Genomic DNA, 24,383 nt, shown 5'->3' on the forward strand with positions numbered 1-24,383 from the left:
GGAACTGTAACTTCTCACTTTCATCCATTAATTCAGTCAGTGGAGCATTCAGATTGTAGTAAATGGCAGTTTAACTACTGTTGATTACTCATACTTTGCTTCACAACTCACATTTTCAAAACTCCCAGTCCTGGCCTAAAATATGTGAACAACTATGGGAACACGCACTAGCTTATACATACATTGCTCCTTTCTCCAGGCTCCTCTGTGTTGTTCCTATTGGATACCTTTAGAATTGATGATTCTGTTATAACAGAAGTAAGGAAAGGTAATGTTCAAAAAGTTCTGCTCAGTGCTGTAGTCTCACATGTACTCAAATCAAGACCAAGGCATCTTAATATCAGAAGACAGTATTAAAATGATGAGTTTTTAGCAAGACTACTGGGTTTCATTAATTTGTCTTTGATTTTCCACCTTCAAGTTTCTTCATTTTGAAGTTTTCTTTGTGTCTGGGAAGATGGAAATCTACCTCTCAGAAAGTAAGGTCTGACATTTTCAGGTGGTTGAAAGATCTTAGAAGCTTGCCTTTCAAGAAGGAAAAAATAAAAAATAGAAAATGAACAAAACCCCCCAAATATTACGCAAGTCAAATACTGTGAGAGAAGTGATAACAATATCAAATCTGACTGCAGTGTTATTTCAAAAGCCATGAATATCTGCAGAATCAGAACCAATATCATCCATTTTACAGTCATTCCTTTAGGATTTGGAGCTGTTACATTCCTTGTATATGATTTGGTGAATGTCATGTAATGAATACCTTTGAATCTTTTTGATAGTCTGCATTAAACATTATTACGTTATGTACAATTATTTCCATATTTCTTTTTTATTATAATTTAAAGTTTTTTTAAAGACTTCAGTTAAAAAATCTAATTTACTGTTTGAAATATTTCTATACATCACATTTCTTTAGTAGAAAAGTAATCTGCAGGTGCAACTTAAGCTCTTAAATAGTCTTTAATCTACACACATTTTTCTATAACTTTTTTTTTTTTTACAAGGTGCATTTTTTTCTACCTGACATAATATATGGTGATTTTCCACAAATAAGAAAAATTTGCTTCTCTATAGAGCCTTATTTTTTTTGTTTCCTTCTAAAATTATTTTATAACCATGCAATCTGTTTTGCCTACATAAAGTAAAATCTACCTCACTCAGCTTTTACTCTCTAAAATGTAAACTTCAGTCTTTATTAGTGAAATGAAAGCATCTTGTTCAGATGTCTGAAAAGAACAGAAAATATGTCTTCCTCTCTTGATTTAAGAGAATACAAATGGCTGTCTCAGATTAGAGGCTTAACTTTTAAATAAGTGTAATTTGGTAACATGAATTCCTCCTCAAGTAAAACTGCAAATTTTGTGAACATATTTAAAATATTTGCCCATTTAAAGTTCTTTCAATGCTTATAACCATTATGCACAAAGTATATTTCAGTCAGATTTCTCAAACCGTTTTACAGCTTTTAAGTAAAACTATATAGGACTGATGCAATTTTTAGGCTGAACATTTTAAATATACCATGCTATGAAAGCTCTACCAGATGCTAATATCCACATCCAAAAATACTGGTGGTCCCAGAAGTTTGGTCCAGGACACATACTTTTCAGTGTTTTATCTACATTATCATGTACTTATGGTAAATGACAAGGATAGAAGAAGACAAGTTAATCACAAATTAAATGACAAGGATAGGAGACAAGATTAAAATTAATCAGTGTTGAACTAATCTGCCTCTAATCTTTAATCAGGAAAGGAAAAGCGGGTGTGAAATAGGCAGTCACAACATTTTCACTTTTGCCTATTCATTGTGATCAGGTTTGGGGGTGAGATGAGTTTTTATGTCTGCTTTTGCAAGACTTGGATCGGTTGTCTCCTGCAATTTTTGCCAACCTGAGCAATTATTATTAACCAGCTGAAATAAGGATGTTTTACATATAAGGGTAGCTTATGTTTAGCTCGCCACAATAACTGCAAAATAAGAATCCTACCCCTTAAAGCTATTAAGAATATATTGTAAAGGTTATAAAACCAATTAGCTACATATTTCTGGGAGACACTACTGGGAGTCGCCTATTGCAGTTAGTGCTGGAAATAAAAGAAATAAATGTTAAGCTAGATCTAAGAATTCCTTTCAGTACAATAGGAATTATTCTGATGGAATATTGCTGAAGTCTAAGCTTAGTCTTGATCATTAGTGAGAGGTTAAACTAAAAGGGAAGATGATGAACTTGATGATGAATGTAATGAATGAAGTATAAATCACCTGAAACTCTGTATGATGCTTTCTTACATTGTAGTGTCACATATCTGAAAATGAAAAGAAAAAAGAAGCTGTGATACAATTTTTTAATATGCACTTTATAAAAAAAAAACAAAAACAAAAAAACAAGAAAAAAACCACTCCAACAAAACAGAAAAAACAATCAAACCTGGAATTTTTCTCTTCAGGCTTGTTTACGTGGTTAACTTCATTTAAAAAGATGTCTACCTTTTCGTACTTATGTTTTTAAAAGAACCTTAGCTAATGGAAAAGGGTTTCCTGCTTAAGATCATGCATTCACTTTTCTCTTCTTGTCACACTGCTAAGACATGTCCTCCTCAGAGAGTCTTGTAGCTTGCTAACCTTTAGATCAGTGTTTTCTGTAAGAAGGCTGTAAGCCAGGCTTTCACTTCTTTTCCAGAATGAGTATTCCTTCTGACTCAATAACCAGATTTCGTATTCTTCTTGAGCTACTGTGCTTTACTTCCTCCTTATTTGTGCTTTGGCACTTTTCACAAAATTTTCTAACCAGATAGTAGAGAGAATAACTTCTCTGGGGCAGAAGACTTAGGATACTTTTTTTGCAGCCTGATTTTTTTTTTTAGTCTGCATTTTATGAGAAACATATGGCCTTCAGGATTGGTAATCATCTGTCATCTTCTTAACAACAAAACTGTGATTTTGCATTCATGAAAATTAAGTACATATTAATTTGCCAAGATAGTAAAGTGAAAGCAAGAATTTTCCAGAGCTGAAGAACAAATTAAGCACACTCCCTATGGGCTCATGTCTTGAGTTTCATTGGCATTGACATTAATGATATCATAATTAGCAGTTGTGGATATTTGTGTTAGATTTTATGGAAGTTTTCATTCTGAGTTGTCTGACATATAGGTCGTAAGTAAGTTTTCTTTCCATTCTGAGTTGTCTGACATATGAACATTTTTATCCATCTTCTCTTAGAAAACTTATAGAAGTTTTATTTTCACCGCTGGTCTATCCAGCTGCCAGATTTGGTTGAAATGCACCAACAGATTAACATGTTATTAAGAGAATGACTCAAGATTTCATATATATGTAGGATGGTCACACATTTTTTTCTTTCATGAGAAGCCAGGATAAAGTTGTCTAACATTTCCATGTAAATTAAAAATTTAAAATAAATTTTTAAAAGTGAAATTAAAACATTGATATATTTAATAAAGAAAGATTAACAATAAAAGGTTTAAGAGTTTTCAGGTTGAAAACATGACATTGATTTGGACATTTTTTATTTTTAATTTTGGACACTTAAATAAAATTTCTTTATTACAAAAATTTTCCATGAACTTCCTTTTATGATTTTCAGAAATATCTCTTAGGAATATTTTTCTGCGCAAAAAAAAGAAAAAAATCCCTTTTCCATGTTTTTACATAAACATCTTGTCTTGCTATACCACTTCTTTGGCAAGACCTAAGTTCACAGAAATAGACAGCATTGTGAATTACATTTATTTTGCATATTTTAGAACTATCATGTCAAAGGAGTGGTCAAGTGTGCAGGTGCAGATTATTATAACCATGACATTTGCCTTATGAATAGGCTGATTAGTTGAGCTCTAATAAAAAATAGCACAGCACAGTGATCATAATGCAAAACTGATGTTCAAAACAGCATGAAACTGGCATTGCTAATTGCAAAACCATCCAGGAATAATAAAAAAGATCAATTTTCCCCTTCCCTCTGATTATCAAAAGCAGTATTTTGCACACGTGCCATTACTGATTCTCCAAAGACAGCCTATATTTAAGTTCCAGTGGAATTCCAGAGGCTTTTTCCTTGTTTTGTGATTAAAAGTTGTTGTTGAAGCATTTTCAAAATATTGCAATTTATTTAATTTGTGTACATGACTAGACTAGGTAGTGCAGCCAATTAAGACCCAGTACTTTGGCCCTAGGGCTTCAGTCTGAAACATCGTTTAGACAGGAACTAATGCAATTATCCTTATCTGAATGCTCTGAAAGAGATAGAAAGCAAATGCCAATTTTGTCTCTTACATGGGCAAAGAGACACTTCTTTACACATAATCAAAGTGGAAACATTTTCAATAATATATGCAGCCTAATTAAAAGTTCAAATAAAGTAACTATAAGAATCTTTATAGATGAACTTTATGAAAGACTATTTCTTTGCAGATAAAGTTTAGGACTCTCACAGAAACATTTTAAAATTATAAATTTATATATTAATCCATTTTATCTTTTAAGTTCCTTTCTTGCAGCTCAAGCTTGAGTTCTTTCCTTGCTCAGTCCTGCTGCTTTCCTTTTGAAAACTCTTTGCAAAAGGAATACTATCTCATTTTTCATCCTATCACTTCTTTTAGTATGGCTGTTTCTAGAAAAGTTCCTTATGTGTTTTTGCATGTTCCACAGCCTATGAAAATATTCTACACTGTCACTGGGATACATCTTCATTTCTTCTTCCTTCAATATTGACTAACAGACTGTTCAAATCCAACACATATTTTCCAAGATTCTTGGACTTAGTCTTACAACATGTTCTCTTAGATGGACTAAGCAATGTTAACCCAAGGATTTTCAGGATTATTTTAAGTACTCATTTGGTTTAAATTACAGTGAGAAGTAAACTCTATACATAGTAGCTCCATAATTAGGGAAGGAAAGCAAAGTTTGCTTGTTCTGTACTGACCCTAGTTGTCAGATTTGAAAATGTTGTACTCACGATCACGTCAGAAGTATTTCATGTCCTTTAAAAATCTTGAAATAGGCTGAATTCTCTGAAGGTATGTTTACTAAAAGCACAACCCCCGCCCAAAAAAGCATTAGAAACATATGAATATTCATCCTCCCCTACTTCATATCAGTTTTATTTCATGTACTACATTTGTAGGTGCTCTACTGACCTACAAGTAGTTGAGAACAGATTTGCTTCATCAGGAGAACCTCTTAGCTTAGAAGCAAAGTGAAAAATAGTATATGCAAATGGTTTGCTGTTCTGTCAGTCTCAGACTTTGGGAATAATTTTGCACATTTTATTGCAGTTTTCACATCAATCAATAAGTAGTCTATACAGTTAACTTTGTATTTTAAATGAAGGGCAGATTACTTTGGGTGATAATAGGAGGAATGGTTGTTTTCTGTTTTCAGTGACTGCCTAATTTGAATAGAAAGAAACTGCAAAATTTGACAATTCCACTTGCAGGAAGCTCAATTTAAGACATCCTAGTTTTCAGGCTGTAGCTGAAATTGTCATCTTGTGTTTTTTCCTGAACTGTCTTCATTCTGGTCACTTCCTTTGGGTAGCCTGATCAACTGAAGACATTTAGGAAAGTCAGAGGTTGAACGCAAACCACTTCACAGCTTTACTTCCTGCAGTTTATCCAGTTCAGCTTCTTTCCCTTAACATCTCCAGCGCTATGCTTTTATCAGATGAAATGAATCTTTTTGAGTAAATACAGGGCTGGTGATGTTTGATGTTTATTATCTTAACCCTCCAGCCACAGGCCCTACAGAAAAAAGGAATTGTTAATCAAGTATGGATTTATCAGTTAGGCTAAAAGAGTCATGGTGTAGTGCTGCCGAATAAATTGCACAAGTTCACAGTGACAAGATATGGATCACACTGCCAACCCCATGGCCAAGTTTATTGTATCTGCATTGGCCCAGTCAAGTGTCTACTACTAACAATTTTTTCTTTCCCTATGCAAACTTAAAGGACTGTTCAGGTCAGACAGTCCTTGGAAAGACTGAAGAGATTCCGCTACTCTGGGGAAGCCTTCTGAAAACTGTGACCCAAAGGCATCTTCCTGAACAACATTTCAGATTTCTCACATCAGAATTTCTCTACCACACTTTCTATTTTTGGTCAAAAACGCATTATTACCTGGGGTGTGAGAATGTACAAACACAAAATCTGAACTCTCACTGTAAGAGCTACTTTGGGTTTTGAATGTTTTCGACAACATAATCATGATAAGAATTTTTTTTTTCTAGTTTAGCATGTTTTACTCTGTTTAAAATGTTAACAAAATTATTTATATCTAAAAATATCAAGATGCCCTTCACTTTATCTGAGATACACTGTTTGGTTTAGTCCCTTTTATCCAGATGACCAAATTAAAGCATAGAGAGAATTTCTATGAATTTTTGGTGATCAGAACAACCAGTGGCATAGCTAGAAACAGAATTAAAGATGTTCCCTTTTCAATATACTTTCTTCATACTTTATATTGCAATTTCTTTCTTATTATTGTCCTCTTAAACTACTTGTTCCATTTGGTACTTTGCCCACAGTCTGAGCATTCCATATCAACATTTTTCTGCAATTATTTTTCTGTTCCTTCCATTCTTTTCCACAATTTCTTTTTATCTCCTTCTGTTCCTTCATAAATCTGAAAACATGCTCATATTCATTGCCATTCATGCTTTTCTCTCTTGAGCATAAAATGTCTTAATTGTTTTGTCACCACAGTGTTATATACCTCCAAGAAGAGAGGCTGGAGATGTTTTCAATATATAGTATACTATGAGAATATCAACTGTCAGTTTCAGAGCATACCTTGCAAAACATAAGTATAAGGAAGAGCAGCAGCTAGTTTGGGGACCAGTACAGGCTTACCAATGAATTGATCTACTAAACAGTAGTGAAACTGGAGTCTCTGAGAAAATTGCTGAAGACAGCTCTGAACAGTTTAAACACAAAATAGATCACAAGACCTATGGCATTTAAGTGCTTCTGCAGTTACATGATAATTCAGCAGGGGCCTTTTGGGATTACAGCTTTAGTTGTATGCCTGTATTCTAAGTAAATTTAAGAGCACAGACACTAAGTGTTCTACAATTTAAGTATTCATTGAATACTTAAGTCTGAAAATCTTACAACTGTTTTATATTCCTTGTTATGCTGTTACATTTACAGCCATCTAAGCAGTTATCTGGAAATAATGATCCTCTTTTGATGAACAGCATAGGGTCTGTGTCTAAATGCAAACACATCTGGTTTACACAGGCAAGAACTTTTCCTGGCACATACAGAGTTGACATACTAAATGATAAGATCATGTTAATCAGAGTGACCTCATTAAAATCAATAAGGATTTGCTACATTATACCAGTTTAACATTTTTTGCCTGTCTGATTTGTCATTGTTAGTGTTGTTGTTATTATTATTATTCTTATGTGATATCTAAAATACACTAAACCATTTATAAGCTATTTCAAAGGCTCTTCAGTTCAGCACTTTAATGCTTTGATTTTGGAAACTGACATTTTTTCCATCACTCCTTTTGGGAATTTCCCATGCACAAATTACTATTTAGCATAAAAGAATTTTTCTTACCTGCCTGTTAGGATCTTTTACAAGCAGTCTACAGATTCATCAGATTCTGACTAGAGGTTGAAAATGGAAGCTAGACTAGCAAAATACTTTTGGATGTGTTAAAATACCTAATTACAGATATACAACAAGAAACAGCAAAAGCTAAAATAATGTCTATCTATCTATCTATCTATCTATCTATCTATCTATCTATCTATCTATCTATCTATCTAATCTATCTATCATCTACCATCTATCACCTATCTACCTCAGATGTGACTCATGGGCATAGTTAATCTTAGTTTCCATTTTTTTCTCTGTGGCAGTACGGATTATTGCCCAAACTCAGCCCTTGTAGCAGTAGGTTTCTGGGGACTGTTTTTTTGTTTCTATTAGGTGAAAGGTCAATTTGGTGTCCAGGTGTTAGTTTTGTCAAGAAAGCCTCAGTTCTGTGTGAAATACTATACCATATTGATAGATTATGTTGAAACATACCAACTTGACTTTATAGTAGATGGCAAAAGAATCACACTGATTTTTAAAGGAAGCTGTTAGAGCACAGGAATTTCCAGTGGTGTCCTATCACAAGAATGGATGTAGATGATCTGATTACACTGTGACAAGACATTTATCAGGCTTGACTATAATGCAGATTTCAGGACGCACAAGTACATCTGACCATATGATCCCACAGCTGAAAGTATGAGAATGTGTGATGTGGAGATCCTAGTCTTGCAGCATGCAAGATGCATCAGTTTCAGCTGGGCATTTTTACTTAGTAAATAAGACTGTTAAAAAAACATGGTAATGGAGGTCCTGCAGGAGTAAATCCATACTGCGTGTTGGCTCTGTAGGTCACTTTTGAATTAGCAGTGGGATCTCCAAATGTCATTACTTGAAAAGGAGATGCTCACTGCTTAACAGTTTTGTTATACGTAGAGTTAGGTTTCAAGAGATCTCTGCAAATAGTAGCATCATGTCAAGAAGATACAACTGTCCTGTGTCCTGATGAGAAAGCAGTTAGATCAGTTTTGGAGGAGAAATACAAGATTATCAATCATCAGGGTAATCCGTGCACAGAGTCATATTTGTTATCTCAGGTAGAGCAACACTAACACATGCAGATCTTTCTATGGAGGATATGGGATTCAGTCACAGTCAAAGAATCAGAATCAGGCCCATTAGCTGTATTTCTTAAAATCTATTTAGATGAAACTTCTAAGGATCAGAGGTTTGTTGCTGGTAACAGAGAAGAGTGGTTGTGTATGGGAAATGTGCTTTCTTTTGTAGATCTCAAGAGAAAATTTGCCCAATATCACTTCAGATGGAAAAATTCAAGCCAGATGCAGTTCCCTATGTTTACATTAACCTCTGAGCAAAAGTAGTAGGAAGGGACATTTAGGTTTTGCGTTTTTCTGATCTACTGCTTTAGGATATAGTGGAAATCATCTCTGGCAGAATTCTCATAGTTCATTATAAATTTTAATTATTAAACATGGTTGGCTTATTAAACTTCACATGTGTAGTCTATGCATTTATTGAACATCAGGTCCTAAAAATAAAATAAAACAGAATTTGCCATTTACAATAGAAATACTTTAAGTCATAAAGTAGCATGCAGATCTGAACACCTTTATCATCTTTCTCTGGGATTATCATTAATAGATCTGCTAGTACTTTAAGTGCAAAAGACCTAATATATTCTCAATGCTGGCTTAAAATAAGATTATTTAAATAGATTTGGGCATAGGGAAAACACTGCTTCATTGTTTCCAATTATGCAGATCAGGATTTAAAATTCATCCTCCTGAAAGTATTTAACATTATCTTTTCCTGCTAACTCTTGTAGCTTCTCTTTTCCCATATAATTTTAATTTTCTGAGGAAAGAGTTAAATCATCATTCTGTTAGCCAAAGGGTATTTCACTACAAGGTGACAGAGACAGTTCTTAGGAATTACTTGAAAGTCTGCTCAATTTTAATGCTCTAATAAAACTCTCTGTGGAAGAGATAACTTTTACTGCCATGTTTCTTCTACAGGAATTTCTGCTATTTGTGCTAGGATACCACTATTGATGCTTCTTTAACACTGCACCACAAGAAGAAGACACTGGTCTTTCTGAATGTACTCCTGGCTGAGTGTTCAGCCATGAAGATTCACAATGAGATAGGATAGTTGTCTACTAGTGGAAAACTATGGATAATGTTATGTTTTTGGTGTTGAAAGTCTTGTTAATGGGTAGAATGTATTTTTTGCCTGGTAGAAATAGATAAGTAGACAGTCATGCCTGGCATAAAATGAGCTTCTCTTTTCTGAGGCAGAATTACACCATTTGCTTTTCTTAAAAAAAAAGAGTACTGTAGTATCTAAGAGACATTGAAGCTATTTTTCTAAAAGAATCGTACCATTACAGCTATGATAGAAATGCGCATTCGTTCTTTCACAGACACACAGCTACCATTCAAATTTGTCCCTGAAGCAGCAGGGTGACTAATACATTTGTAGATATTTACACACAAATGACAACTGTCAGCTTAGAAAACCCTGCAAACCTGAAGTAAAAATGTCAGCAGAATTTTGGATTCATGTTTCAGATACTTATGGATCTATATCTATACTTCATCTGTTGAACATTACACAGGTGTGCTATCTTTAGCACAGACCTGTTTTTTATCATAAAGCTAGAAGAGCTCGGTGTGTGGGTTCCCTGGGGCAGTGGGAAGAGAAAGGAGAAAGTCATTGTTACCCAGCACCTGATATTCTGCCATGTTTAAACAAATCCTGTTGCTGCTGTACAGGGTCATAAAGCTGACTTAGTTTTCAGCTGCTTCCTGCATCAGGTGCTGGAAAAGAGTAAAAAACCTTTTCCCACACTTTTCTCAGATATGTTGAGCATCACTTGAGAGTAAGTGAAGAGTAGGGCTGCAGCACCAGCTAAAAATAATAACATATTATTTGCCTTCATTCATGAGGACACACCAGCAAAACAGAACAGCAAAACAAGCTACCAGGATGTTATAGAATGGGTGTGGAAGTTCTCCAAACTCATTGCTGGTCACACAAGATTTACAAAAAGATCAGATGATTATATGCATAGAGCTAGATTTTCAGTTTGCCAGCCACTAGCAGTTTGACTGTAACTGGAATTATGGGTGCTCAACATCCTGGCAAATTAGTTCCAGATGTTTCTAGTTTGATATGCAAAAATGAAGGCACTGAATATTGTGAGCATTTGGGTCCTTCTTCCAGGAATCTTGTAGACCTGAAAACTTCTCTATAACATTTCTGAATATGCCCTTGAGAAAAATTTTTAATCCTGCTAATGCCATTATGAAAAGTGATCTATCACATCAAATACAAGTAAGCAGGTGCTATTTTTGTATAACGTTTAAAAACCTACTTTGTAACTTAGTTAAAGCCTTGTATTCTATCAGAGATCACATGCTGAGTCATTTACATGCTTCATTTACATTTACATTACATGCTGATCACATACATGATTACATGTATGAGTTATTTACACGTGTTTTACTCTAATGGGGGGTCGGAAGACCTTTATAATGTACTATAAAATGCAGTGACCTCAGAATAGGACTTTCATGTTCAGTTAGGCTTTTAAAATGTTTTATTCAAGTGTGAGTCATATTCATTGTCATTCATTCTCTACAAGCCAACCTGGGAAAGAGTAGGAGCTCTATTTATAATAAATGTCAGGTGTGCTTGCTAAGTATACATCAAGCTACAATTTAATTTCGAAGCTAAAACCAGGAGTTGAAATTGAAGCAGATTTTAAGTTCAAGACTTTACAAAGGTCATGTGCAAGTTTGAATAAGCAGATTCAGACATACACATAGGGCACTTTTCATCAACTGAATGAGAAAAATATGAAGATGTCTTCAGCCACTGAAAATTAATCTGAGAAAAGACTGCTGCATGTGTAATTAGGATTTTCAACATCAGGACCATGAATTGAATGCTGTTCTTCATAGGGCATTGTACTACCCAAACTTGTCTCCCTTTTAGTCTTGCCCTAGACTGATGCTTTCTTTGGTAATTCTGTTTCTCTTATATTGAATAATATCAATAATGCTAAATAATACAACTTCTTTTAAAAGTTTGTAAAGTGCAGCATTTAGGCAAATGTACAATTTCATCTCACCATCTTCAACATTGCTCTACTTTCTTAAGGAGAGAATGTATCCTGGCTAATCTTTATAATTTTTTTTTTTTTTTTTCCATACTGAAATATTTGTAATAGCTGTCTGGCATGCAAAATGGCAGCTCAGATCCTTGCCTTTTCAGATCTGTATAGAAACTTTTGTTCCACCTAAAAGGAATGCCTGTCCTAGACTTAGTGTATTTTTTTATGGCTTTCCTGAAAAACACTGGATAATACCTGGACTGTTAAATTCTGCTGTCATATTTCTATGGGTTGTTTTCTTTGAAGTCAACAAGCAGTCTATGTCAGCATGCATGCAAAGCAAGTAAACAATTTTCAAAACAATAGTGGCAATGAAACCAAAACTAACTGGTTTTAAATATAATTAAGAAAGTTAACATTCTTTTTTTAATAACACATCATCTACTGCATATACTCTTCATGCATGTCCCAGAAATAAATTGCATTCTAAAGTTTGTGTGATGTTTGGTTGGGTTTTTTGGGTTTTTTTTTGGGGGTGCGTTTTTTTTCATTTGGTTGGGTTTTTTTTTCTTTTTTTAATTTTGCAATGTTTTGGTTTTTTTTTTAGGCAGATATCTAGTTCTATTCCCTTTCATGTTCATACTCTCTTATGTCTGTAAAAGACCCAGCTGCCAACTGATAATATTTCACTGTTGAATCTTTCATGTGTGATATAATTGCTCATTATGTGCTTTGGAATAAAGTTAAAGAACTATCCATACAGCTATTTCTAAATCCATATTGATTTAAAAGAAATAGTAATTTTTAATATCTAAAGCTCTCAGCTGACATTACTTATTTTAAAAGTCTGCTTTTTGTGATAGATTCCTTAGTACAAAAATATCTCTGTTACCAACATGGACCAGAACGCTCAACCAGAATGAATCACAACTTTGTAGTTGTGCAAGCCTGTCACTATGCCAATATATGCAGAAAATTGTGAACCTGGGATTGTGAAGCTCTCACTGAGCAAGAGTGGAAAAGCAGCAAACATCCTAATTGTAATACAGCCAATGAAATCAGTATGGAAATTGTATTTTAATATCTCAAAAGTGTCTTAAAGTCATATGTGAAAGAGTAGATATTTTTAATATTAGAGTTTGAAATTCAATCTTTATTAATATACCCAAATCCCAGGGAAAGATGCTATAATATATTCCAACCAGGCTTTCTGTTAAAAGAGTATTTTACTTCTCATTGAGAAGCAATCTCAGTGAAATATGGAGCCATCAGCTTTGCCTCTCTCTCTCTCAGATGGTAAGCCCATTACAAGGTACATTAAAGGTCTTCTATAAAGACTTCTATCATAGGATGCACCATACATACCATGAGATGTTATATTTAATGGGAGGGGAAAAAGATTGTTCCTTAACATCCTTAGATATCAAACGCAATCTATTTTTCAAGAATAGGGATATGGAAAGAATGTGGGCACAGGAACATCCTCCAGATATTAACACAACTAAGGGAAGATATCAGTTGAAATGGGGATAATAGAGAAACTGGTGTGATAGATAAATGTATACCAGGACTGCTGCTAATTGGAAGAGGTCTATAGTATTCCTTAGACATTCATTTGACTGTTGTGAAAATACTACTTAGCATGTATCCATAGTTTTCTTAATAGTACATATGTGTGACAGGGCACACAGAAATGTTGAGAAATATAATTAAATAACAAGAGGACAAAGAACCCTGATTTGGGAGTTCAAGGGCTGTATGCAGTAGTCTCACCTGCCAGGAAGGACAAAGTCCTGAATCCAGCAGAGTGCCCCACTCTGTTTCTGTTCAACAGAAACAAGGGCCAGAGTCACAGCAGGCCACAGAAGACCTAATGAGAAGAGAGCCTGAGGTAAAAGGAAATGAAGAACTGAGAACAGCAATGTTTGCCTGGAACCCTATGTAACCCTGATTACAGACTTTCCTCTGGCTGCATGCCCATCTCCTTCCTGATTTTGAGCTGTGTATGGAAACTTTCTTTTAAAATCAAAGCATGGACCAATCTTCCCTTTTAAAAGATCACAACTGAATAAGGTGTTATTCTAAAACCTAGTGGTCTGACCAATTTGAGGAAAAATGCCAACCTTTATAGCAGAGAGTACTGGCTGACAAGTACTAGCATGTAACGAGCATGTACCATTCTTATTCCTCCTTCATGGCACAAGATATTCTATGCAATTAATAAAAGGGAAACATTGACTTACAGAAGTAAGAATATAACCATATTCTCCGTCAAAGATAAGGCAATGTAAAATATCTCTCCTAAAAAGCTAATAGTGTTAGAAAAATAGCTGAGATAAGCATTAAACCTGAAATTTACTATTTTTAGTAAATGGCATAACTATAGAACTACAGAAACTTGAAATAAAATATTGCTACTCTGAAGTCACAGGCAATTAAGAGAAGGGCTAGAAGCAGAATCTAGGTCATTGGAGAGTCCTTAATGAAAAAAGAAAAAGGGTATTAGGTTTGATGAAAGCTGAGTAGGCTTTTTGAGGATCAGAGTCTTGAACTACAAGCTAGGTGAAGTAAGTGCATCAGTCTTTTTGTGGCAATCATCTTAGCTGCAGTAAGCTTTGAAGTGTATTTAAATGCATTGTTGTTTCAGGCTTAAAGTTCAAGTACTTGTAACATTTTATTATTTAATAGTATAACATTTAATCCAACATTTATTATTTAATAGTAAAAGGACTGAAGGCATTAGTGTCATGATTTTATTTTAAAAGAAAATGACAAATAAATAAACAAAAAACTGAACAAAAAACAAAGATAACAAAGCTGAGAGGTAGGTTAATGAAGAAAGCTCAACATTTCTGACCCTTTTTTAGACTTCTATCTTGCACAAGATTTTTCCTAAATTTGTTATGCCATTGTAGTAATGTTTTTCACATGTGCCTATAAATAGGTTGTGAGACTGGAACTTGTGCTCACAAATCAGAGAACCTAAATAAGTCTGACCCAAAGAACCATGACAGAGGTGAATTTACACTTGATTTGATGATGCCATATGGAGGCACAGAAAACACAAGAGGAGATGCATAATGAACGTGCTTGTGACAAGCATGGGGAAATAGAAATTCAACTTGATAAGTGTAACACTGCCAAAGGCAACTAAAGCTGAGGAAGGAATTTGACTCATCTTCCTATCTAGTTAGGAGATGAAACTTCACAGAAATCTATCAAATTTTATCTGAAATTTACCTTAGCATCATTATATCAGCTGGGTACTATAATAGTGAAAACCAGAAACCATAGTCACAATCAAACTGTCTTAATTGCTGAAAGGTCACTTTATGCTATAATATTTTTTACAGTGTTTTGGGTTCTTTCACACATTAGAGAGTGTAATAATGCACGCAAAAATTAATAGTACCTAAAGAAGAAACAAATCAGAATGCATCACCAAACAGTTCAAGACATTTGCAGATGAAAATGGAGAATTGATGAAAAAGCTGTAGAAAAAAAGAAACTCATAGCAGGACATAAAAAAAAAAAGAGCAGAATGTTCCATTTCTGAAGCTCTGTACATCTGTACAAGGTGACAGTTTCAATTTGAATAGATCTGACTATTTAGATTTGATCTGCAGTTGATGATTGTCCTGGGTTCAGCAGTAGCAGTCATTTTTCTCCTTTTTAGTAGCTGGTGCAGTGCGGTGATTTTAACTTTGGCCTGGGAACAGCGCTGATAACACCAATGATTTTAGCTGTTACTCAGTAATATTTACTCTGACCAAGGACTTTCTGGGTCTCATGCTCTGCCAGGGAGGGGAAGCCAGGAGGAAGTAGAGACAGGACACCTGACTCAAACTAGCCAAAGACATATTCCATAGCACAGCACGTCATGCCCAGTATATGAACTGGGGGCAGTTACCTGGAAGGGAGATCACTGCTTGGTTGAGCTGCGTATTGGTTGGAGGATGGTGAGCAGTTGTATTCTCTTCTCTTGTTATTTCCTTTATCCTTATTATTATTGGTGGTAGCAGTAGCGGTTTGTGTTATACCTTAGTTACTGGACTGTTCTTATCTCAACCCGTGGGAGTTACATTCTTTCGATTCTCCTCCCCATCCCTCCGGGAGCAGGGGGAGGAAGGGGGTGGGAGCGAGCTAGCGGCTGCATGGTTCTGAGTTACTGGCTAGGATTAAACCACGACACCTTCTTTTTGGCACCCAACGTGGGGCACGAAGGGTTGAGATAACAACAGATCTGACCAGAGTGTGTCTAATCGTATTTGTGATAAGTGTTCATTGTTTATAGTCATTAGTCACAATGGTGATTTATTGGCTCTCAAAGTTGTTGCACTTGATCTCATAGTTTCAGCATGTTGTACCTTAGTTACAGCCAGTATTTGCTGTGTTAATGTTTACTGGCTGGGGGCCTTGGGCTAAGGTTCTTGTTTCGTTGTACTTTATGGTAATGACTTGTTATACAATAGACTCATTGACCATGAAACTGATCTGGCTTGCGTTCCCAATGTGGTCACCACATCTGCACTTTGGGAGGTATATAATAGAAGTGTATAGCAATTACATATCTTTTTTCCCCTCCTCGGCTGGTCAGCCTATGCGGGAGACCTTCCCACACACCCTAGTGACAAGTAAAGCAGCTACTCAGACTCTGACTACAACAGATAATGCAGCTACTCCAGCTCCAAGCAAAGCAGCTACACCAGCCCCAGTGACAAGTCCAGCAGCATCATTTGAGAGTTCTGAAGGTTTTGAATGGCCTTTGGGTACCCTTGGGACCTGCCTGCTGATTGTGATGGGGATCACCTTGTTGGCACACATACAGAGTGTGTTTTATCCATGACCATTTAGTCTGATCTTGAAAGTTAAGTGGAGTAGGGTTTGGATCTTGTCTAGGATTAGACAGTGATATAAAAGGACCAAGAGATTTTCCCTGAGGCTGGACAGTCATGAGTGGCAGGGTTTGTGGGTCAGTATGGGCAAGTACCTATTCCACTGGCCTCCTCCAATGCTTTGGAAACATTGGAGATGGAAGAGAGCTGTATGGAGTTCCCTACAACAAGTTACAGAAACTGCTGAAGGGGAGGATGAATTATTTTTGGCCTGGTGGGCCCATGACGCTTCGGGCCATCAGGGCAGAGATGCAACATACAAATAAGCTCGTGATCGAGGGGTGGACTTAACAACAGACACTATTGTCCAGGTTATTCATGAGTGTGAAAAGTGCTGCGATTAAGCAAGCCAGGCAGTTGAAACCTCTTTGGTATGGAGGATGATGGCTGAAGCGTAAGTATGGGGATGCCTGGCAAATTGACTATATCACACTCTCCTGCTCTGAAAGACTGTTACAAGAGATGGAGCATCATGGATGGGATGGACTCAGCAGACTTATAGTGATTGGTCCATGCAATAAGGAATGATCTCTCTCTCTCTCTGTGAATGTATATATATGTATATATATATGAGATAAGAGTGATGGTTCATTGAAAATGTGGGATCTGAGCATGATGTGAATAGTATGGAATAAGGGGTGGATACTGCCCTGGTTTCAGCAGTAGCAGTCATTTTTCTCCTTCTTAGTAGCTGGTGCAGTGCTGTGTTTTTGACTTTCAGCCTGGGAACAGCTCTGATAACACTGACGTTTGTAGTTACTGCTCAAATGTTTAGTCTTACCAAGGATTTTCTGAGCCTCATGCTCTTTCAGGGGGGAGGGGAAGCCGGGAGGAAGCAGAGACAGGACACCTGACCCAAACTAGCCAAAGAGGTATTCCATACCACAGCATGTCATGCCCACTATATAAACTGGGGAAAATTACCCGGAAAGGGGATCACTGCTCGGTTGAGCTGTGTATTGGTTGGCAGATGGTGAGCAGGTGCATTCTTCTCCCTTGTTATTCCCCTTATGTCATGGTTTAAACCCTAGCCAGACAGCTTGTTCACTCACTCCCAGTGAGTGGTGCCGGGCTGAGAGCAATCGAGGCACCCCCTCCCCCCTGGGGCTCTCCCCTTTCTCACTCCCAGAGGAACGGGGAGGAGGATCGAAAGAGTGCAACTCCCATGGGTTGAGACAAGAACAGTCCAGCAACCAATGTACAACACAAATCACCACCGCTACTACCAACGACAGCAATGATAAGAGAAAATAACAAGGGAAGAGAATACAATACCACCAGCCAAGAAACGAGTCCCACCCGGAAGCCCGTGTCCTTCCGGGTAACTCCCAGTTACTCCCAGTTACCCCCCACCCTAGGCATGATGTGCTGTGGTATGGAATACCTCCTTAGCTAGCCTGGGTCAGGTGTCCTGTCTCTGCTTCCTCCTGGCTTCCTCTCCTCCCTGGCAGAGCATGAGCCTCACAAAGTCCTTGGTCAGGGTAAACATCACTTAGCAACAACCGAAAACATCGGTATCACCAGCACTGTTCCCAGGCTGGAAGTCAAAACACAGCACTGCACCAGCTACCACAAAGGAGAAACATGACTGCTACTGCTGAACCTAGGACACCTTATCATTATTACTATTGGTGGCAACAGCAGTGATTTGTGTTATACCTTAGTTACTGGACTGTTCTTATCTCAACCTATGGGAGTTACATTCTTTCGATTCTCCTTCCCATCCCTCTGGGAGTGGGGGGGAGGAAGGGGGTGGGAGTGAGCGAGCAGCTGCGTGGTTCTGAGTTACTTGCTGGGCTTAAACCATGACAATAATGTATTTGAAACATTCAAAAATTCTCAAGATTTACTTTTAGAATTGGTTATAAAACATGTTAAGTAATTCTAAAAGTTCTTTTGAAAAGTTAATTCTGAATTACAAAGAGTAATTTAAATTATTTGGAGAAGTTTAGTGGGTGTAATGGGAAAGCCAGAGAGGCCTGTCTTTATAGAAAATGCAATTTGCAACACTTAGAAAGTGATGAAAGGAATAACTCAAAGATACAAATAAACAAAAATAAAGTAGGAAGTAAATTAAAACTAAAAAATAGGGCAAATGAAATGTGAAAGCAAACTAAAATCAGAGACAAAATGTTTGAATATATGGGATTAGAAGATAATTTATTTCTACAGGCAAAAATGTTTCCTTCCTTTTTGAAGATTATGCGAAACTTTCCACACATCTGCGTATAACTGACACATCAACACATCCCCCAACACCAAAACTGCACTCTAGAGACAAAAAAAAATAAATTTGCTAATTTCCTTTGAAAGTCTCAATACAGTGGGAAGGAACTCACTTTGGAGATCATCTCTCATTTGGGGAATAATGCTATGTTGTATTAAATTGTGTTTGTTTTAGAAAATAGATTTGAGTCATTTATGTGACAAGCATTGCTAGAGGCAGGCGTTGCTCTGACGTTATAATTACCTAACCTAATTACATAATGAATTTTAAAAAAAAACACTTCCAGAATCCACAGATTTTGAATCTAATAACTGGCAAAGGAAAGAAACATCACATAAATTATTCATAATATTATGTTTAACCACATGTAGACCTAACTGAACAATACCTAACAAAATACAGCAAGGTCATCCAAAAATAAACACAAAATCTCACCACTGAAGGGGTCACTACAGTGGCTGTAGCTTCAACAGCACAACTGGTTGCATTTTTTTTTGTTATTCATGTCAGTCATGACTAGGGTTTGCTCCTAAATCTCTATTCCAATTTGTACATTATTAGATACCACTACATTGAAGGGGGAAGATGAGAGTTAAATGGAGCTGGTTTTAAATTATGATTTCATCAATATTAAATCTCTGAGGTAAAAGTCTTTACATTTCAAAAAAATGATTAAATAGAGGTTTATAGAGCTACGTCTAACATTTTGTTAACTTAGAAAGTCTATTTTTCATTAAGTGTTATCAACTAAAAGACACTGTCAGGACAAATGGCTTCACATGATTTTTTTTTTTTTTTTCCATTCTTGTTTGAAAATTAGTAATGTTGACCTAAATAGTTTGACAATAAATTCATATGTTTGAGATGAGGAAGTTATAAACTTTCCCTCTGAGAGAGAAATGAAATTTACTTAACAAAGACCTATCAGCTTTTGAGACTAACACAGACATTTGACTTATTACCTCATCTAGTAATATTATGATGTCTCTCAGGAAGATAATTGCTCAGAATTTTCTAATAAATTTACATTCAATGAAGGAAGAGATTGTTGACAATATTTATTCTTATCAGGGACTGCTCTCAGAACCACACTGCATTTTGTATTAGAAATATTACAGAAGCACAAGGACAATGGTTACTAAATTGCTAGAAATTATTTGGGTTTAACATGTAGTATCTAATATCTTTTATAACTAAATAAAAATTCACACTTTTCCTACTCAAAAATTTGTATTTTATTTCTCTTTTTGCATTTATTCCTCACTTCTCTGTATATTAATACTGTCCCAGTCTTTTAAAGTGGTACTTGCTGAGTTGCTTAGTTGTTTAAGCTTTTGTTCAAATACAGAGTTACGCTTTGATGAATTTGTTTAGCAGATTGTACTTAGATTTGATATACTCCATGTATTCTATATAATCTGCTTATAGAATATATCTTAGCACTGGAAAATAAAGTAAAATTATTCAGTAATTCTTCATCAATATAAAGAAAAAAACATAGAAGATTCTCACATACAATAATATAAATTCAGTGATATCTTTCTCAGTATGTCAGCTTCTCCCAACAGTATTTTCAGCATACCAGGACATTGAAAACATAAATCTCAGCCTTTTTTATTAATTATATTTGGGAAAACCCTTTATTCAGGGAACACGTTATGTCACTGTAAATTTTTGTGGAAGGAAAACCTAGATACAGAGAGAAGACTTAGTCTACCCTCATTTTCTGTGAAAATTGCTTCCAACATTGTCAGTAACTCTTACAGGCATTCAGAGGGGAACACTGTCAAGTAGAGTAGCATTGCAGCTTTTCAAGCAATAATCGTTTTCTAACTCTTATACAAACATTCTGAGCTTCTAATATCGTGTCTTCAAGCAATCTTCATGCTGCCTTCTAATATGTGGCCCTTTTGGTTGTCTCTTCAGTTTCTTTTTAATCCGAGTTTCCTTCTAGTAGAATTTCCCTTTCAGAAATGAGGCATATTTTATACGGAAGAAAGCATTATATTATAAAGTCATAATATCTGAAATATCCAGATCCAAAAGCACATACTTTGATGAATATTCTCTACTCTTGTCAGAGATCAGTGACATTTCTGGAAGGTTAAACCCTGAGGTCTTTCAATGCACTGGAAGGATGTTTAAAGTTAAAGAAATTTCTAATGTCTAAACCTTGATCTACTCAGTTTCCTGAATTAGATCTGGGGATATTCTCATTGGATACCATTCTGAGATATGGTCAGGAGAGGGAGACCTGCCATTTTTAGCAAACCATTAACCTGTACAGACTACTATGACCAGCCACCTATGCTGTGATATTCCAACTGAATAAAAGCTATAAATACACCAGGTATCTCAGGAAGGACTTAAATTGCTTAGTTCAATCTCGTTGCAAAAGAAATTATAAATTGATTTTTGAGAGAGGTGTAATTACAATGTTGTTATGGACAAAGTCTTGCAAACTCTGCAAAAGAGAAAGCTCAAATTCTCTACAAAGATTAACTCCTCCTGCACTTCTTAGGTATAGTTAGGTGAAAATTTTCAGAAGTATGATTTAAACTAAAAAGTAACTTTTTATTAATTACACACAACTGAAAATTTGCCAAATTCTTAACAATAAGGTTAAGAATAGGACATTCGTAAGACAGCTATTTGTTTTAAAGTAATTAAAGCCTGAGAACTGATTTTTAGTTGTGTTGTCCAGCCTTCAGGTGAACCATCTTCTGTCCCTTACTTCTTAGAGGTCTCTTCTAAGGTAGAAAAGACACAGTTCATCTTAAGTTTTTAAGATTGTGCTTGTAATCATTGTGGAACAAAATATAGCAAATGTGACAAACTTGTTAACTCATGAAGAAGAAGTCAATAGTCCCACCCATTTTCACCAAAAGATACAATCAATTTTTTCTTGTTGTCATTTCTACCTACAATAAGTAAATATTAAACAAACAAATTATAGAGCAAAGGATTTTATTGTGAAAGTGTTTTACAGTCATTGAGAGGAGTAAAGTGATCACACAAGTACAAGGACCAGAAGGCTCTGAAATTTTCTGATAGCATGGTTACCTTGACATTGTGTTCTACCCTGCATATCTGTTATTGACCGTCGGCATCTTCAGGCTGGACTAGATGGTGGTTTTTAAATTACCTGCACAGCTATTCCTAGGTTCTTTTGCAAACAAACTGTAAGGAAAAACAGACAAGGAAGAACAAACTTCAGAAGCCCCTCTTAATCCATTTAAGACTTCTACTCATTTGCCGCAACAAGGAGTGGAAAAAGCATTATAGCTTCAAAGCACTGTAGCAGGAACCTGACAGGGGCTACATGACAGTTATGTCAATTACTCAGCTTGCATTCCTCACCAGGCTGTCAGGTTTTGCTGTCTTTCCTTGGTCTAAGACTGCATTTGACTCCGGTTGATTTCTCAGCAGACTCAATGTGAAGTTTAAGCTGCCTGCTTATATGCCACAGTGATTTCAGTTCTCATGAGCTGAAATCTCAGTTCTCAGCTGACTCAGTCAATAATTCATAAAGAAAATTCATTATGATGTGTCAGGGATGGACTGCAAATGTGATTATATGCTCACATACAAGTAACAAAACAGTTATGTTAGTAAAGAATGACTGCTAATTCACATGACACTTTTCTGAAATATTGAATTTGAAATTTTTTACTATTTCTGAATACTGATGATTTACCATTTAAAAAAATAATTTATTAAAAAATCTAAATGCAGCAAGCTTTGAAGTTTGTTTGAAGAGTCTACTAGTCTCATTTAGTCTTATAGGCGATTTTGGCTATCTCTAAGCTTTTAGAAAGGAAAAGGAAATCATACGCTTCTGTATTTATATGGTCTTAACTATCACAGTAATTCAATGCCTTGCCTTCTTTAATAGATTTAGCCTATAACTTTTCTCAAAATCCAGAAACCCACATCATTTTTATTAATAGGGTAATATATGTGATTTAAGTCACACAAGAAAGCTGTCACTCAACAGTTAACCGTATTTGACCACGCAACCTCAAGCAAGCATATGAAACATTTTCTTCTACCTCTGAAAGAAAAAAAAAATAGATGGGCATTTCCAGAGCATATTTTAATCTAAAAATGTCTGATGTGATTATTATGACTCTTACGAGACATTCTCTTCATAAATGGCTAAGGATCATGATGCTGAAGAATTATTAATTCATCTGAGAAAGTCAAAATGTAAGTTCTGACAATTTGCCTTCACCTTCAGTATAAAGTTAAATCATCGTAAAAAGCTCATTCGATACATGGAAGTGAATACAGAGTGGAGACTGCATGCTGAGATGCTCATTTAGTGAGATTCTATACTCATATTTTTTCTTTAAACTGATATCAGTTGTAGACCTACACACCTAATGTAATGAGCAAATAGAGAAGTGAAGGGTTATCCACTAATAGTATGTACCTATTATACTGACAGGCTCTGACTTTAGGTACAGCAGTAAGAAAAGCAGTTAATTGTTGGGAGCAGCTCTACAGGTTCCTAGAATTACATTCTCAAAATTTATGAAATATGGTTTTAAGACTTAAAAATACATGTTTACATGTAAGCTGGTGAGAAAACTTCTTTCCTGATTGTTAATGGCAAATGAGGGCTACTGGGGTATTTTTTACAAGGTAAAATTTGTTTCCATGCAAAGCTATATATAGACAAATTTAAATTCTTCTTGCCATTCCCTCTTTAAATAACATAAATAAATAAATAAATAAATAAATAAAATAAACAAAAAAATCCAAATATTAGAAACGGACAATTGTTAGGGTTAGAAGAGACCTTAAATATCTACTTTGACCCCCCCCTGCAATGGGCAGCGACAACTTCCATGACACCAGAAAACCCCATCCAGCCTGGCCTTGAACACTTCCTGGGACGGAGCATCCAGTTTCTCTGGGAAATCTGTTCCAGTGTCTTACCACCCTCATAGTGAAGAATTTTTTCCTAATGTCTAATCTAAATTTAACATATTTCAGCTTAAAGCCATACCCCTTATCCTATCACTACATGCCCTTTTAAAATGTCTCTCCAGATTTCTTGTAGGCCTCTTTTAGGTATTGGCAGGCTGCTATGATGTCCCCCTTTAGCCTTCTTTTCTCCAGGCTGAACAATCCCAACTCTCTGAGCCTGTCTTCATGGGAGAGGTGCTCAGCCCCTGATCATCTTCGTTGCACTTATTCTAGAATGTTCACGCCCCCTTTTTCTGGGGGCCCCAGAACTGAACACAGTACTCCAGGGCTATCTCACAAGACTGGAGCAGAGGGGAAGAATCACCTTCCTTGACCTGCTGGTCACACTCCTTTTTATGTAGCCCAGCACACACTTGGCTTTCTGGGCTGTGAGTGCACACTGCCAGCTCATGTTCAGCTTTTTGTCAGCCAGTACTCAAAAGTCCTTCTCCTCAAGGCTGTTTTCAATCCAGTATCTGCCCAGCCTGTAGCTGTGTTTGGGATTGCCCTAATTGAGGTGCAGGACCTTGCATTTGGCCTTTTTGAACTTCCTGAGGTTTGCACTG

This window comes from Pezoporus wallicus, unplaced genomic scaffold (genome assembly GCF_028554395.1).
Source record: "Pezoporus wallicus isolate ANWC-B61680 ecotype Strahan unplaced genomic scaffold, APGP_CSIRO_Pwel_v1 contig_6658, whole genome shotgun sequence".
Taxonomy (NCBI): Eukaryota; Metazoa; Chordata; class Aves; order Psittaciformes; family Psittacidae; genus Pezoporus; species Pezoporus wallicus.